The sequence below is a fragment of the Melanerpes formicivorus genome, unplaced genomic scaffold (genome assembly GCF_026170545.1).
Source record: "Melanerpes formicivorus ecotype bairdi unplaced genomic scaffold, bMelFor1.0.p_v2 SCAF_34, whole genome shotgun sequence".
Classification (NCBI taxonomy): Eukaryota; Metazoa; Chordata; class Aves; order Piciformes; family Picidae; genus Melanerpes; species Melanerpes formicivorus.
Window position 1 is genome coordinate 8,927,860 of NW_027142386.1, and position 17,622 is coordinate 8,945,481.

The 17,622-nt window shown below is 61.2% G+C and overlaps 1 pseudogene; it reads left to right on the top strand.

Moving 5' to 3' along the window:
• Nucleotides 1-17,622, top strand: part of LOC137450032 (hydrocephalus-inducing protein homolog) — a 73,492-nt pseudogene that overhangs the window by 29,388 nt on the left and 26,482 nt on the right.

Consider the following 17,622-nt stretch of genomic DNA (forward strand, 5'->3'; position numbering starts at 1 on the left):
GAGTGCTGGGCAGTAGCAGCTCTCCTGATCTTTTCCATCTCTGCTCCTCTTGCAGCCTGGCTCCCTGCTGTTACAGCTTCAGGGTCACCAACCGAGGCCGCCGCACCCAGCGGCTCCGCTGGACCGTGGGAGGTTGCTCCCCGCCTGGCCAGCGCCGTTGGCTGCCTTCCCTCAGCAGCACCAAGGGCAAAGCTTCCTCCCAGGGCCCCCCTGCTGCCTGCCCTGTGTTTCAGCTTCGGCCCAAGAGGATGGAGCTGAGGCCAGGCCAAACGATGGAGGTGATGCTGGAAGGCTTCTCCAGCACTCCCCAGGTGAGGTCCCTCACAAGGGCTGAGCCTTCCCCATCAGATCACCTCCCCTGGGACTTGTCCTGCAGCCCCCTGGCACTGGCCTGAGAATGTGAGCAAGAGAGTGTTTGAAGGCCACAGGTTCCCCCTGGCAGAGTCCTCTGCTTTCCTTGCTGGCCACCATCAGTGGCTGGGGCTGCTCTGTGTTCCATCCTGCAGCACTTGCTGCTACCAAAGCAGGGGCTGAAGGCAGCTGCTGCTGTGGCAGGTGCCAAGGTGCCAGGTGCTGAGGCAGGAGGGAAGGGCAGAGAGAAGAAGTGACTCACAGCCTGGGAGCAGAGGCAGAAAGGAAGGCAGGAGGGCAGGTTTCCTGTGTCTGGGGGAAGCCAGCAGGGCAGGCAGTGGCTGGAGCTGCAGCATTTCTCCTCTGCAGACAAAGATGGGCAGAGGCCTTGTCTGGCACCAAGTGCTGGAGGAGAGGAAGGAGCCCAGTGCCAGCTCTGCTGATCAGGGATGTTCATCCCCATGGCACCACTGCAACTGGCAGCTTAACTTGCTTTCCTGGGAACAGTGACACTTGCCCCAGGCTCCCAGCCAGCCCTGCTGTGCCAAGGGCAGCCAGGTCTTGCCAGCACCCTTGGATGGGTGGCTGGGCCTCCTCCTGCCTGGAGCCTTCTGCCAGGGGAATGCAGCTCTGCAGAGGAGCTGCAGCCTGATGTGCACTGCTGAGCTCCAGCAGCACAGAGGTTGAAGTGGAGAGGGCTTGGACTGGATGACCTTGAATGGTCCCTGCCAAGCCAAGGCAAGCCATGAGATGATTCTCTGTGGAACAGCTCTAGAGGAAGCTCCTGCTGATGTTCATGTTTTGAAGGGTGTTCTAAAGGCTTGCCTCAAGAGTGGCTTGAAGAAGACTTCGTTGCTCACCTGGGTGGCTGTATTGGGGCTGTCCCCATGCAGTTCTGAGCCCAAAGGTTTTGCTGAGGAGGAGCAAAAGGCACCAAGCTGTTGAGTGCAGTGGTGAGAATGTCTCCCTGGAAAGCTGGCAGGGGCTCTGTGCAGCCAGCTGTGCCTGCCTGGCCCTGCAGTCAGAGCCAAGAGCTCTGGGAGGAGTTGGGTTGTGGTGCTGTAGCAGAGGAAAGAGCGAGCAGTGGAGAAGTGATCCCAGGAGCTGTCCAGAGCAAGGCTTGGCTGTGAGCCCATCCAGCTTGAGAGAGGACTTTGCTGGGACATGCAAGGCAGCTCTGTCCTGGGGAGGTCTCTTTTCAAAGCAGCTCTGGGAAGGAGGGCAGGAGGCATCCTAGTGGGGAGTGATCCCTCCTTGACCTGAAGGCATCTGCCTGTGGGGGGGTTCCTGTGGGTCACAGAATCCCAGCATGGGGGAGGTTGGAAGGGACCTCTGGGGATCATCCAGCCCAATCCCCCTGCTACAGCAGGGGCACCCACAGCAGGTTGGCCAGGTGCCTCCATCCTCTTGCCCCTCACCCTTTAGCTCTTGCTGAGCATGAAGAAGATCTGCTCTGGGGCTGCTCTTCTTTTTGAGGGGGTTGGACTAGAAGACCTTTGGAGGTCCCTTCCAGCTCAGAGCCTTCTGTGCTTCTGTGTGATTCTGTGATGCTCCAGGCTCAGCAGCTCCAGCTCTCAGCCTTTCCTCCTCAGAGAGGTGCTCCAGGCTCCTCAGCATCTTTGTAGTCTTCGCTGGGCTCTCTTCAGTAGTTCCCTGACTACTTTGAACTGGGCAGCCCCAAACTGGACCCAGCTGTGGCCTCAGCAGGGCAGGATGGAGGGGGAGGAGAGCCTGCTGGCCACAGTCTCCTTCAGGAATCCTCTTGGCCTTCTTGGACACAAGGGCAGCTTGCTGGCTCGTGGGCAACTTGCTCTCCAGCAGCACTCCCAGGTCCCTGTCTGCAGAGCTGCAAGCTCCCAGCAGGCCAAGGCCTCAGCTGTGCTGGGGCAGGGGTTGTTCCTCCTCAGGAATCATTTCCACTGAGCTTCCAAGGCAGAGCTGACTGCCCTTGGCCTTTCTGTCTCCTGTTTTTCTGCCCAGTTCCATCTCCATCTTCATTCCATCAGCTCCTCCAGCTTTCTGTAGCACTGTGCTCAGCACTGGGGCACATCAAAGGAAGAACCCTTTGGGGCAGGGATTGTCCCTGGCAGCACAAGCCTCCCCAGAGCTGTTTGTGGCTGTTGGCTGCAGCCTGATGGCCACTGGAGTGCAGGAGAAAGGGGATGCAGCACAAGCTGTGGAGGGCAAGGGGAAACCAGCAGTGAGGGGGGCAGTGGCAGGGCCGTGGCTGGTGGCTGGCAGATGCAGGCTGTCCTCTGGCCACCCTGCTGGCAGCCCCCATGTGCCCTGTGGCTTCTCCTGCAGGCGGTGAGGGAGCAGCTGCTGTGCCAGGCCGCGGTGGGCAGCGAGGCCAGGAGCACCCAGATCCTGCAGGTGGAGCTCAGCTGCCAATTCATTGCTCCTGCCCTGCAGATGTCCTCCACAGCAATCACTTTCCAGGTGGAGAAGGTGAGTGTCTGGCTGGCATCCTGGCCCTGGACCTGCTGGCTGGAAGCTGTGGCTGTGCTTGGCTTCAAAGGAGGAGGGAAGAGAGCTGCTCTGAGTCCCCAGGGCTTTGGCTGTTGACTGCAGCAGGACCAAGCTTTTGCTGTTAGCACTGAGCTCATTCTTTGCTGCCCTGGGGCTGGCAACAGCCTCAGCAGCACTGCTTTGCTCTTGTTGGTGTGGCACCACTGAGGAGAGTGGCCCCAAGCTCTTGTCCCCCACCCTTTAACTCTTGCTGAGCACTGATCAGATGCCCTCTGGGGCTGCTCTTCTCCAGGATCAAGAGCCCCAGGGCTCTCAGCTCCTCCCAGAGCTGCTCCAGGCCCCTGAGCATCTTGGCACTGTAGCAGGGGCAGCAGGAGCCTGGAGGTTGCTGGCTGGCTGTGCATACTCAAAGCCAGCCTTAGGCTCCTGCAGGCTCTCTGCTGCATCCTGCTTGCTTGTCTCCTCTGCCCAGCACCCCTGGCCTTAGGAGGCTCCTAGAGGCATGAGTGTAGGTGACTGGAACTCCTCTTGTGCTGCTGTCCCCAGGAGAGGACAGGCCACTGCAATCAGATGGGCTGGATCTCTTAGCAGCAGCTGCCTCCTCTCAGGGGCCTGTTCCCTGCACATTCCTGAGGCTGTTCCCCCTGGGCAATGCTGTGGTTTGCAGCCAGCAGCAGCATCTGCTGTGCTTGGAGAAAGCCCTTCCAGAAGGGGAGAAACCTATCCAAAGAGTCCAGAGGAGCTGTTGGGAGCTCTGGGGGCTGAAGGGTTTGGAAAGGCAGCGGGTGGGGAAGGAGGGCCCTGGGCACTTGGGGGTGAGTGATGCTTCTCTCCTGTGCTTGCAGCAAGCAGGGGATGTCCTAACTCCTCTGGCCCAGCCTCTGTCTCTGAAGAACATCTGCCCCCTGCCCCTCAGCATGGTCCTGGCCTTAGGGCAGCCCTTCTCTCTCTGTGATGTGGAGCAGCAGCCCCTGCCTGCAGATGCTCAGGTGAGCAGCCCTGGGCCTTGCTGCTGCTGGAGTGTGAAGAGGGAGCAGTGTGGTGGTGTGCTCCTGCTGGGAGGGCCTCCAGGAGAGAAGCTTCTGCAGAGCCAGCAGTGAGCCTGAGCTGAACCAGCTTGGAAATGAGTTGCTGGAGGAAACAAGGCATCATCTGGCTTGGGAAGAGAGCCATGGGATGGTTTGGGCTGGAAGAGACCTTTCAGATCATCAAGGCCAACTGTGAACTTCTCACTGCCAGCTCACTGCTAGATCATGGCCCTCAGCAGCAGATCTCCATGCCTTTGCACTCCCTCCAGGGATGGGGACTCACCACTGCCCTGGGCAGGCCTGGGCTAGGCCTTGACAGCCCTTGTGAGGAAGAAATTGTTCCTCATGTCCAACCTAAACCTCCCCAGGGGCAGCTTGAGGCCCTTTCCTCTTGCCCTGTGGCTTGTTCTTTGCTTGCTCCTTGCTCCAACCTCCTTCAGAGTCCTGGCTCTAGGAGATGAAGAGAAGGGATCAAACAACTTGTGGGCAAGCCATCTAGTGAAGCTGTCTCCTGGAAGCCATCCCAGCAGCCCTCCTCAGCTGTCTGTCTGCTCCTCAGGAGCAGCTTGCTGCCTTCAAGGGCAGCCCTGCCTTTGAGAAGGCTGAGGGTGCTCCTCCAGCCAGTGCCTGCCCCCTGTGCCAGCGGCAGGTGCTGGGCACAGGCTCTGCCAGGCACGTGGTGATGTGGGCATGGGCACCACTCCTGTGCAGCCCTGGCAGGGGGCTTGGACTGATGACCTTTTGAGGCCCCTTCCAAGTCCTAACCTTCTGTGCTTCTGTGCCGGTGCTCAGCCCTGCCAGGCCCAGGCTGCAGTGCTGGGAGGAGCAGAGAGTGCAAACGGCCTTGGCCTGCCAGGGTGCTGCTCTGGGGGGGGCTTTGGTGCCTCTGCAGAAGCCTGAGCTGGGCTGGGCCAGCAGTGGGGTGGGGCTGGCACAGGCAGGCCCTGCTGGAGCCACACTTGGGGCACTGCCATGGTTGTGAGCCCTGGGGATGGCCTCCCACGGGTGCTGGATGCTCTTCCTCTCCTTGCAGCCCATGAAGCTGGAGGCAGGGCAGGAGCTTCCCCTCTGCATCAGCTTTAACCCTGCTCATGAAGAGGGTTTGCACTCCTGGCAAGTGGAGCAGGCTCTGAGGATCCAGTTCCTGGAGCACCCTCATGAGGAGCAGGTCCTGCTGCGGGGAGAAGTCTGCTGCCCCAGCCTGCACTTCCAGAGCATGGCTGTGGACTTTGGCTGCATCCTGAATGACACTGGAGCTGTGCAGAGCCTGGAGATGACCAACTGCAGCCAGCTGCCTGTCTCCTACTGCTGGCAGCTGCTGCCAGCCAGCCAGGGCAGCCAGCTGAGGTATGGCCACCTCTGCCCTCTCCTTGCAGCTCTTCTGCTTCCTGCTGTCCTGCTTGTGCTTTGCAGAGACCAAGGTGGTTTCCCTGGGCTCTGGCCAACTGCTTTCCCCTTGGCCTGGCAGGAACAAGCCCTCCAGCTGTGGCCAGGCTGGGTGCTCAGCTGTCCTCCAGCACTCTGGGGATGGGCAGGGGACTGTTCTGCAGCCCAGCCAAGACTAGAAGACATTGCCAACACTTTTCCTGCAGCCCATGACCTCGGAGTCCTGCTTTGTCCCTGGAGCTCCAAAGCCCTGCTTGGGCCCTGGGACAAGCAGATACAAGTTGGGAGCTCTCTGCCTTCCCTGCCAGCCCCAGTTGTTGTCAGTTCAGTACTAAGAACCTCCACTGCCCCCACAACAGTGTGTCCAGTGCTGGCTCCCCAGCTCAGGAGAGCCAGGGACCTACTGCAGAGAGTCCCAGGGAGGCTCCAAAGATGCTGGAGGGGGCCTGGAGCAGCTCTCTGAGGAGGAAAGGCTGAGAGCCCTGGGGCTGAGAGCCTGGAGAAGAGCAGCCCCAGAGGATCTGATCAATGCTCAGCAAGAGATACAAGGTTGGGGGCAAGAGGATGGGGCAAGAGGATGGTGCTGGGCTCTTAGTAGTGGTGTCCAGTGACAGGACAAGGGCCTGCTGAAGCCTGGAGCTTCCATCTGAGCTGGAGGAGAAACTTCCTTGATGGGAAGGTGCTGGATTGGCACCTCAGAGGTGAAGCCTGCCTGGCAGCCAGCCCCTGCTCCAAGAGCCTCCCCCTTCAGGCAAGCAGAGGCCACTCCTCTGTCCCCCCAAGCACAGCTGCTCTGCTGCTGCCAAAGCACAGGTGTCCTCTTGCCCCCCAGCCTTTAGCTCTGGCTGAGTGTTGAGCAGATCCCCTCTGGGGCTGCCCTGCCCCAGGCTCCACAGCCCCAGGGCTCTCAGCCCCTGCTCTCACCTTGCCTCTTTAGAGACAAAGCCCCAGCTCCCAGGGCTGCTGCAGGGACAGGTTGAGGGCTCAGGCAGTTCCTGATTGCAAGCTGCCTGGTAGCTTCTTTTTGTTCCACCTTCACCTGCCCTGGAGTGGTGCCAGGGATGGGGCATCTGCCCCCTCCTCAGGCAGCCTGGGCCAGTGGCTCACTGTTCTCAGCACCACAAATGTCTTCCTTCCATCTGCTCTGACTCTCTCTCTTTGAGTTCTGCTGCTGGGGCAGAGCCCTTGCTGAGCTCAGAGCAGCAGAGCCCAGGGGGGAGCTGCTGGGGCAGTCTCCCCTGCCTGCCCCTGCAGTCCCTGCTCACAGGGCTGTTCTGTTCCAGATGCAGCCTCCCAGCCCAGGCAGTGCAGGAGGAGGGAGCCTGCTGGCAGCCTTGGGCCTCTGCAGGGAGCAGCTCCAGGGCTGGGGGTGTGGAGGAGCCAGCCCAGGCCCTGGGAGCAGCTGGGGATCCTGCCCAGGAGCCAGCAGATGCCAAGGACTCCCTGGAGGCAGAGGTAGATTTTCTGGGACACCTGCTGCTCCTCCTGCCTCCCAGTTTGCCAGCAGAGCCCTGCTGCTGCCACCCTCCCTTCTCACAGCCCTGCAGCCACTGCCCTGAGAGCAGGAGGGGCAGCAGCTGGCAGCTGGACACAGGGCTCCTGCCTTTGGGCTGCTCTGCAGGGTGGAATGAGGCTTGCTGCTGGGAAGGCTTTGAGCTTCCTTCTGTGCCAAGCCAAGCCCTCAGCCCCATGGGCCAGCTGCTCAGCCCCACTCCTTTGCCCCTCCCAGCCTCAGCCAAGGGCTGGGATTGCAGAGCCAGCCAGGGAGCTGGCAGGGGGCAGGAGGGGCACTGACACAGAAGACTCAGCCCTGCCTGGTGCTTCATCTCTCAGGGAGATGGAGCTCTGCTTAGGCCCAAGGATGTCCCAGCACCATTCCTGCAGAGCCTGCTGGTGGCCAGGCCCCAGCACCAAGCACTGCAGCTGCCTGAAGCAGCAGAGCCTCTGGAGCTGGAGGAGCAATCCCAGAAGCCTCTCTCAGAAACAGGCCTCAGAAGGCCAGAGCCAAGGCTCCTCTGGCAAGGTGGCACCTCTGAGGTTACAGATGAGCTCCCAACTGCTGCCAGGCAGGAAAGCATCTCAGCTGCCTTCTTCAGGAAGGTGTCCTGGGAATAATGGCCTGGGGGAGATCCTCAGCTCTCCAGCAGCCATGAGTGCACAGGATGAAACCAAAGCACCACTGCAGAGCTGGGCCAAGCACTTCCTCAGTTGTCCTTTGCCTGTTTGGGAGTCTGACTGGCAGCTCTGTTCCTGGTTTGCTCCTGGAGACCCTAAGCTGTCCAGGCAGGAGGCTCTCAACATGTTCTTTGGGCAGGAGGGAGCAGAGCTGGACTGGCAGAAGGGTGCAAAATGCCCCCTCAAAGTTTCTGCCAGGCCTCTCAGCTTGCTCCTGCAGGCTTGGGTGTAGGAAGTGAAGCTGGAGCCCAGGCCTCATCTGTGGCTGGGCTTGGAGCCACACTCAGCAGATGCCATGGGCACAGCCAGACTTGATTTGCTCCCAGCTCCCATCTCAGCTGCCCCTGGCTTGATGAGGTGCTGGAGCCTGCAGCAGAGTGCTCTCCCCCAGAGCAGCCACTTGCTCACTGCAGCCCTTGGGGCTTGCTTTGCAGCTGCTGCTGCTGTCCAGTGCTGTGGAGCTGGGAGGTGCTGTGGAAGCTCTCCCTTTGCCCCAGGGCAGGGCTGCTCTCCTGCCTCCCTCTCCCTGCTCAGCCTCTCCACCTCTCCTCCCTCCCCAGGTGTTCGATGTGCTGCCGCTGCATGGGCTGCTGCAGCCGGGCCAGAGCCAGCAGGTCACCTTCAGCTTCTTTGGCCACCCTAACACTGTGGCCTGTGCCAGGGCTCTCTGCAGGGTGCAGGGAGGCCCCAGCTACGAGCTCAGGCTGCGTGGGGAGGCCTCACTCATCAGCTACCTCCTGGACACCACGGAGCTGGACGTGGGGCTGCAGGTAGCGCAGGCTTCTCCTTGCCTGCAGCCCTGGCTGCTGGGGGCTGCCTGCCTGGGGCTAGGGCCAGCTGCTGTGTTGGCTCCAGGGCTTGGCAGCACCGCCTTGGAGTGCTGCCTCCTGCTGCCAAGCTCCACCCCCACCTCAGCTGGGAAGTCCTCCTCTCCAAGGCACCTGGAGGTGCCTCCTGGGGTGGGCAGGAGGCCAGCGCTGCCCTCCAGAGGGCTGTGTTCTCCAGACAGCAGCTGCTGAGCTGCTGCTCAAGCCTGAGCTGCAGGAAGAGGCTGCTGTAATGCTCTTGGCTCATCAGCAACAGAAAGCCAAGAGGAAGCCCTCTTGGGCTTGCCAGTCCCCATCCTGGGGGGAATGTCCCAGAGTCACCCCCACTGCCCTTTTCAGTTCCCCCCCAGCTGTTTCCAGCTGTTGGCCCTGTGCTTGGTGCTCTGTCTGCCCTGTGTCCCTGCCAGCTCTGCAGGTGCCTTTGCCTCTGCCATGTGTTGATGCCAGCTGCTTTGCTGCAGCCAAGGCTTTGAGGCCCCCTCCAGGTGCAGAGAGCTCAGCTCCTCTCTGCTCCCATGCCTGATCTCTGGGTGCTTGGTGCTGTGCCTCTGCAGGGTGCCCCAAAGCTCAGCTGCTGTGCAGGGCCAAGAGGTCCCTTGGGGCTGGGGGTGCCCAGGTGAAGCTGGGAGCCAAGTGTCCAGCTCTGCTCTGCTGCTCTGCTGCACTGCTTCCCTTGGCTCCTTCCCCAGTGCCAGCTGCAGGAGATGCCCAGTGCCAGGCCTGTCTCTAACTGCCCACTCCTCTCTCCTCTCTGCAGCTGTGGGACGTGGTCACAGAGGTGGAGCTGACCCTGCAGAACTGTGGGAAGCTGCCCTTCCCCTTCGTGGTGCTGAGCCCTGGCACGGGCACTGCCCGCAGCCCCCTGCCCGCTGTGCCCCTGGTGGTGCCCAGCACGGTGAGGATGGGGGCAGCACAAGGGCCTGACCCTGGCCCTGTGCCAGCCTGCCCTGGCTGGGCTTGGAGGGGAAAACCGGGGAGAAAGAGAAGAGCAGGAGGGAACTGTCCCAGCAGCAGGCAGGGCTGGGAGCTGTCTCTGCTGAGGGGATGCAATCACAGGATCCTTTGGCTTGGAAGAGCCCTTTCAGATCCTCAAGGCCAGCTGGGAGCTCAGCACTGCCAGGCCAGCCCCAAACCCTGGCCCTTGGCACCACATCTCCACAGCTTTTCAGTGCCTCCGGGGCTGGGGACTGCCTGCTGCCCTGGGCAGCCTGGGCCAGGCCTTCACAGCCCTTGTGGGGAAGAAATTGTGCCTGATGCCCAACCTCCCCCTCCCCTGGCACAGCCTGAGAGCATTTGCTCTTGTCCTGGGTCACCTCCTGTGGGAGCAGACAGGAACTGCCCTGCCTGCCCCTGCCAGGGCTGCCCAGGAGCCTGCCTGGCTCTTGCCTGGCCATGAAGCTCCTGTGCCAGGAGCTGGAGCAGCCCTTCCCTGCTCCTTCACCCCTCCAGCTCTGCTCCTCTGCAGCAGCTGGGGGGGGCAGTGAGGGGGCCAGGGCTGAGCAGGGCTGGAGCAGTGCAGAGAGGAGTTTGCAGCATCCCAGCAGCCTGCCCTAGCTGCAGCTGTCCCTGCTCACTGCAGGCCTGAAGGAGCTGCTGGCACAGAGGCTGGCTGGAGCTTCTGTAGTGAGTGGTGGTCCCCAGGGGGCAGGAGCTGGTCAGGACCTGAGGGAGCTGCTTGAGAGGGTCCAGCCAAGGGCTCTGAGGGGACTGGAACATCTGTCTGGTGAAGAAAGGCTGAGGGGCTTGGGGCTTTGTAGCCTGGAGAAGACAAGACAGAGGGCAGATCCCCTCAGTGCTTCTGAAGCCTTCAAGGGGACCCAGGGGGCTCTGGCCAAGGCTTTGTCAGTGGTGCCCAGGGAGAGGACAAGGGGCAATGGGCACACACTGCAACAGCCAAGTTCCATCTGACAGCAGGAGGAACTTCTGTGTGTTGAGGGCAGTGGGGCACTGGGGCAGGCTGCCCAGAGAGGCTGTGGAGTCTCCTCTGGAGCCATTCCAAAGCCTCCTGGCTGCACTCCTGTGCAAGCTGCTCTAGGTGACCCTGCTCTGATGATCTCCAGAGGTCCCTTCCAAGCCCTGTGATTCTGTGAGCTTGAAAGGTCCCTTCCCAGCCAAAGCCTTCCAGGATTCTGTGACCTCAGCTCCTGAGCCTTGGGTGGATGTCTCTGGGCTGGAGCAGCATTCCTCTCTCAGGCCCTTGGTGCCATGGGCAAAGGAAGCCAAATGGCTTCCATCTTTCCTCCTGCCTGCCTCCTGCAAGAGGTGCCAGGCTCATGCCCTCTTCCTGCCAGCTTCTGAAGGCACAGCTCTGCTTGGTGCTGCTGTGGCAGCGTGGATGGTGCTGGCAGTGGGGCTGGGCTGGCTCTGGCTGTGTCCTGTGCTGGAGTGGGGGCTCAGGGGGCAGGTCCTGGCCCGCTCCTCAGCTCCTCCCTGCAGCCTGAAGGGGAGCAGGGACCTGCAAGTGCAGCTCTGTGTGCAGTGGGCAGCTGAGGAAGGCTGCAGATGTGTCCTGTCACCCAGAGCCAGGTGCCTCTGGATCTGCTTCCTTTTGCTCTGGCCTGGGACAGCTCTTCTGGAAGCCAGAGACACTTCTGGAAGCCCCAGTGACACTTTCTGTTCTAGATCTTGTCCTAGGCTCTGCTGCTGTGTGGCCAGAGATGTGTTTGCAGCTCACAGAATCACAGGATTGTCAGGCTTGGGAGGGAGCTCAAGGCTCAGCCAGCTCCAACCCCCCTGCCATGGGCAGGGACACCTCACCCCACAGCAGGTTGCTCACAGCCACCTCCAGCCTGGCTGCAAACACCTCCAGGCAGGAGGCTGCCACCACCTCCCTGGGCAGCCTGTGCCAGGCTCTCACCACCCTCATGGGGAAGAACTTCTTCCTAACACCCAACCTGAATCTCCCCCTGTCTAGTTTTGCTCCACCCCCCCAGTCCTGTCCCCCCCTGACACCCTCCAAAGTCCCTCCCCAGCTTTCTTGGAGCTGCCTGCAGAGACCTGAAGGCCACCAGAAGGTCTCCTGGGAGCCTTCTCCTCTCCAGCCTGCACAAGCCCAACTCTCTCAGTCTGTCCTCAGAGCAGAGCAGCTCCAGCCCTCTGCTCCTCCTTGTGGCCTTTCTCTGGAGCTCAGCATGAGCCAGGGCAGGCTCCTGCACCCTGAGTTGAACTGCACAGGCAGGAGGTTTGGTGGGAGTCCCAGGTGGGGCTCAGAGCCCTGGACACCCACCTGCACTCCCAGGATCCCAGGAGGGGGGGTGGTTTGCAAGGGGCCTCTGGGGGTCATCCAGCCCAACCTCCTCCTTCCAGCAGGGCACCCCCAGCAGCGTGCCCAGGGGGGGTTGGAATCTCTCCATAGGAGACTCCACAACTTCTCTGGGCAGCCTGCTCCAGGCCTCCAGCACCCTCACAGCAGAGAATTTTCTCCTCCTGGTCAGCTGGAACTCCCTGGGTTCCAGCTGATGCCCCTTGCCTCTTGTCCTGTCAGTGGGCACCACTGACAAGAGTCCAGCCCCATCCTCTTGTCCCCCACAAGCCCTTTAGCTCTTGCTGAGCTTTGAGCAGAGGCCCTCTCTGGGGCTGCTCTTCTCCAGGCTCAACAGCCCCAGGAGTCTCAGCCTCTGAGCCTCACAAAGATGCTGCAGGCCCTCAGCATGTGTGTAGTCTCCCTTGGACTCTTTCCAGTAGGTCCCTGTCCCTTTTGAGCTGAGGAGCCTAGTGGCCACCACTGAGGTGCTGTGAGAGGAGCTGCTGGCCCTGCAGAGGGCAGGGGCACTTCCCTTGCCTTGCCCAGCACTGCTGCTGGAGCTTTGCTTGGTCAGGCCTGGCTCCTGCTGGCTGAAGGCAAAGCCTGGGAGCAGCAGAGCTGTGCTGGTGCTGAGCAAAGGCCAGGCTGTGCTGAGGGAAGGCCTCCTCCTGCTCTGGAGGGATTCCAGCTCCCCCTGGCCATGCTGCTCTTGGGCAAGCTGCTGGGGGTGCCCTGCTTTAGCAGGGCAGTTGGAGTGATGACCTCCAGAGGTCCTTTCCAGCTCTCCCCACGCTGGCACTCTGGAGGGGACCTGGCAGCCTGGGGCAGGAGACAAGCTCTTGGAAAGCAGACAGCTAGAAGGTGCTGCTGTCTGCTGTCTTCTAGAGGAGAACCTGGCTGAGCATCACCCCCTCCATCAAAGCCTCTTTGGTGCATTCCCTCCCTGCAGGGTAGCCTTGGAGCCGGCCAGCAGCAGGTGCTGAAAGTCTCTTACCTGCCAGAAGCGCCTGGGGCCTTCTGCAAGGCTTTCCAGCTCCAAGTGGGTCACCTGGAGCCGCAAGAAGTCTGCCTGAAAGGAGAGGGAAGCTTTCCCAGGCTCTGCCTGCACCTGCCCAGGAACATCCAAGGTGAGCACTGCCTGGCTGCTCCTCAGGATGCTCCCCTGGGCTTTCCCCCAGGGCCTACCCCCAAGGCTGTCAGAGCAGCACTGGTGGCTTCCCCAGGCTCTGCAAGTCCCTGTGGGCTCTGTCCCAGGAGCCACCCTGCAGAGCTGGGTTTGCACCAGCTGGCTGGGGCTGAGCTGCTCCTCTGGGGGAGGAAGCTGGGCAGGGCTGAAGCTCAGCATGCAGCAGGAGGAGCAGCTCCCACTGCCGGGTGCTGCACTTTGGCCACGGCAGCCCCAGGCAGAGCTCCAGGCTGGGCTCAGAGTGGCTGAGAGCAGCCAGGCAGAGAGGGACCTGGGGGTGCTGACTGACAGCTGCCTGAACATGAGCCAGCAGTGTGCCCAGGTGGCCAGGAAGGCCAAGGGCATCCTGGCCTGCATTAGGAGTGGTGTGGTCAGCAGGAGCAGGGAGGTCATAGTGCCCCTGTGCTCTGCATTGCTTAGGCCACACCTGGAGTCCTGTGTCCAGTTCTGGGCCCCTCAGTTCAAGAAGGACATTGAGAGACTTGAAAGGTGTCCAGAGAAGGGCAACAAGGCTGGGGAGAGGCCTTGAGCACAGCCCTGTGAGGAGAGGCTGAGGGAGCTGGGGTTGTTTAGCCTGGAGAAGAGGAGGCTCAGGGGTGACCTCATTGCCCTCTACAGCTACCTAAAGGGTGGCTGTAGCCAGGAAGGGGTTGGTCTCTCCTCCCAGGCACCCAGCACCAGAACAAGAGGACACAGTCTCAAGCTGTGCCAGGGGAGGTTTAGGCTGGGGGTGGGGAGAAGGTTCTTCACTGAGCGAGTCATTGGTCATTGGGATGTGCTGCCTGGGGAGGTGGTGGAGTCCCCATCCCTGGAGGTGCTCAGGAGGGGATTGGATGTGGCACTTGGTGCCATGGTCTGGCCATGAGGTCTGTGGTGACAGGTTGGGCTGGATGATCCTCGAGGTCTCTTCCAATGCTGTGCCCTGAGCTGCTGGAGGAGTGTTTCTGGGAGAGGTGGTGTGGGGAGGGGGCTGCCCAGCTCAGATGCCCACACTGCACTCTGGGGGGTTTCTGCCTTCAGGAAATGAGAAATATGAGAAGGCCTTCAGGAAGGTGAGAGAAAAGATGGCCAAGGACAGTGAGAGAGATGGAGAAGTTGTCCTGGGGGAGGCTGCAGCCACAGAACCAACCCCAGATGACTTGGCTGCCACGGTGAGAACAGCTGCTGCCCTGTGTGGCAGGAGCCAGCCTCTCCACCTTGTGTCACTGCATCCCCTTGTACCCCACAACAGGCTTCTTGGGGCCCTGCTAGCAGGTGGGACCTCCCTGCCCACACTCAGCCATGACTCTCATCAGCTGAGTGCTGCCCCAGGGGCTGTCCAGCCCTGGAGGTTGTCCCTGCTGGAGCTGGAGGAGCTTCCTGGCAGCTGGCTGAGATCCTGCAGGCCATGCTCATGGGGGTGAATTGATGGGGCCCCATCCCTGGGCTGTTTGTTCCTCCCAGGCCAAGCCCTGCCAGGTTTGCAGAGCTTGAGAGCAGCAGCCTGGGCTGGCCCTGGGACTGTGCTCAGCTCTCATCTGCAAGAGGCAGCAGCTCTCTCCTGGTCTCCTGCTCCAGAGGGCTTTTGTCCAGCTTGCTTCGGCACTCCCTGTGGGCAGGCAAATCCCTGGAGCTCTGAGAAGTTCCTGGCTTGTCCATCTGTGTCTGGCATAGCTTTGAAGGCAGTGTCTGGGCAGGTGAGGGTGCTGGAGCTGGTAGCTCTGGAGAGAAGGTGCTGCCCAAGAGAGCTGGAGGTGTCCCAGGCACTGAGCAGTGAGACGAGGACTCCATCACCCCCTCGAGAAGAGCAGGATGGGATCCTCTTTCAGAGCCAAGCCCATGCCCTGGGAAGGACCTTGGCTAAGCAGCCCCTGTCTTTCCCTGCCTCAGCTGGACACTGGGCTGCAGATGCAGCTGGAGGACATCCTGCTCAAGGAGCACATCCTGGAGCAGCAGGAAGCTGTGGCCTGCAGTGCCCCAGAGGAAGCTGCCTTTAGGCTGCAGGCTCGCCGCAGGCTTCTCAAGTGAGTAGAGACCTCCACAGCCACCTGCAGGTGCTCTGGGGGTGACAGCCAGCAGTGCAGCCCTGCTGCTGAGAGCTGCTGGGCTCTGCAGAGCTGGGCACAGCTGTGGGCAGCACAAAGGCTTTGCTCCTGAGAGCTGTGCCGTGCTGCCTGGGAGCAGCTGAGTGTCCTCACTTCCCTGAGCTTTGGGGGTGCTCAGCTGCCCACAGATGCTGGGCTCTCTTCATGGAGCCAGTGCAGAGCATCAGGCCCTTCCAGACAGCACAGACAGCATTCCTGCTGAGCAGCTCTGAAAGAAGCAGCTCAGAACTGGCCTCCTTTTTTTCCCACCAGACCACACTTGGCCCCAGAGCAGCTTGGCAAAGTCTCAGCTGGGGGCTTGGGGGCTGGGGGGACTGCAGGGCTCTCCTAGGTCGCTTGGTCCTTCCTTCTGCTGCTTCATGCTGAGGAGCAGCTGCAGCAGGCTCCAGCCCAGGCAGAAGATGCTCTGCAGAACAGTGGGATGGCTCTGGACAGGACCTGCCCATGGGTCTTGCAGGTGCTGGTGGCTGTGGTCCCTGGGGCTCTGGGGACAGAGCTGGGTGAAGGTTTCCTGGGGCTCAAATCTGACAAGGCCCTGAAGCAGTTCCAGGCTTGGGCTGCAGGCCAGGCTCAGCAGTTGCACTGAGAGCAGTGGAGCTGCAGGGGGCTTCTCTGCAGTGGCACAGGAGCTGTGGGCAGTGTCCATTGGGAACCAGCTGTGTTTGAAGGTGCCCCTGGGAGCTGCTGGAACCTGGGCCCTGCCTCCCCTGGCACCGGCCAGAGTCTTGTCCCCGGCTGCTCAGGTGTTGGGTGTCAGCAGCTTGAGCTGAGTTTTCCCAGTGGATTTGCACCTCCCATCCTGTGGCAACGTGGCCAGGCTGTGGGTTCAGGAGTGCCCTCCCTCCTCCCTGCAGAGCTGAGCTGCCTGAGCACATCCTGGACTTTGGCTGCGTGGCTCTGGGTGGCATCCACAGGCGCAGCGTGAAGGTCACCAACCCGGGGCACTTCCCTGTGTCCTTCCAAGTCTGTGGGCAGCTCCTGCGTGGCACAGGTAGGCAGTGCTGGGGACCCTTCCTGTGGCCTGCCTGGGACAGCTCAGCCTGAGCCCCTGGCCATGGGGAGTTCTCTTGGAGCACTTGTTTGTAAAGCTTTGTCCTCCTTGGGACCTGCTGCTTTAGAGCCTGAGCTCTCCTGGCCAGCAGTGCCCAGGGGCCTGGCCTGCCTGTGGCTGCCCTAAGTCTGCCCTGCAGGGGCTGGGTGGGTGAGCACCTTGGGCACCTCTCAGCACCTTCTGCACTTGGCTGCCAGCAGCAGCAGCTGAGCTTCTCTGTGCACTCGCTGGCCTTGTGTTGCAAGGAGCTGGAGCCTTGGTGGTGCTGAGCTGCTTGGTGTGAGGCTCACGAGGTCCTGGGGCTTGTGTTCAGCCTCCCCTGGGGGTATCCCAACAGCTTCTGGCATCAGCCCTGAGGCAAGGCTGCAGCACCACCAATCGCTGCCTTGCTGTGCAGAAAGGGTGCTCAGAGGTCTCCTCCCAGCTGCTTGTAGGGAGCACCATGGCATGGGAGTTCTTTGAAGAGCTCTGAGTGTCCTTCCCTGCACTTGCTGGAGCTCCTCAGCTGCAATGTTTTCCTTTCCCCTGTGGCTCCTGGGCTCTGGCTGTGCAAAGCTTTTGCCAAGGGAGAAGGAGCAGCAGCTTTTCTGGAGGTGCAAAAGATCCTTCCCAGAGCTGCTAGCCAGGACACTTAAGGTGCTTGTGAGCCATCTCATGTCCCCTGTGCCTCAGCTGCTTCCTTTCCATCTGTTGAAGGCTTCAGCGTGGACCTGGGGCTCGTGAAGCAGCTGCCCTGCTCCCAGAGCAGAACCTTCACTGTGTGCTTGGAGCCCCAAAGTGCCACCCTGCTGCAGGGCGAGGTGGAGGCACTGCTGCCCATCAAGGTGCCCTCTGCTTCCCCCCCTCCCTGTGCCCACACTGCCTTTTGGGGCAGCTGGCAGGCTGGGATCTCACCTGGATGCTCTGTCCCTCACTAGGTTGCAGGAGGACCCACATGTCGTGTCCTCCTCCGTGCCAAGGTGGCTGTGCCCTCCCTCAGCCTCTCCAGGGCCAGGCTGGAGTTCTCTGCTGTCCAGTGTGGGCAGTGCCAGGAAGAGACCATCCGGCTCTACAATCAGCTCCCACTGCCCTGTCAGTGGTTCCTCAGCAGGGAGGAGCCTGCTCAGAAGGTAAAGCACAGACAGGGTGTGACTTGGAGCCTCTTGGCTGCCTTTCTTTCTCCTCTCTTGTCCTCTCTGCTCCTCTGGCTGCTCGAACGCTTGGGCTCCAGCTGGGCTGAGGAGGCTTTGGAGGGTGCAGAGCAAAGCTGCAGCCCCTGGGCCTGTTCACCAGCTGGTGCTTCACTTTCTGCCATCTTCACCCCTTGCTCCTCTTCTGAGGAGCACCCTCCCCTGCTGCCTCTCCTGCCTCCACATTTTGCCACCAGTTCTAGGCCAGTGCTGGCCACATCTGGTTTGGATGTGTGCTCCTACCCCACGAGTGCCAGCACTGCAGGAAGCCAGCTGTGTCCTGCCAGAGCAAGGAGACCTCACCCCCCTGGTTTTGTGCTCAGGTGGACAAAGCTTTGCCAGCCAGCAGGCGTCAGAAGCTGCTGCAGGAGCTGAAGGCCAAGGCCTCTGTCTTTGAGGTGCTTCCCTCAGCTGGAGTCCTGGACCCTGGGCAGTGGTGCAACCTGCAAGTTAGATTTTCCCCCGTGGAAGAGGTGAGCTGGGTGGATGTCAGCCCCAGGAGGTCTGGCAGGGCAGTGTGGGAAGGAGAGCCCAGGCAGGGAGCAGGAACTGAGCTCTTCCTCGACATGCAGCTTTCTGCAAGCTCAGCTTCCCCTGCTGGAGCCTCTGCAGAGGGGGCTTGGAGAGCCAAACACTGAGCAGAGGACACTCC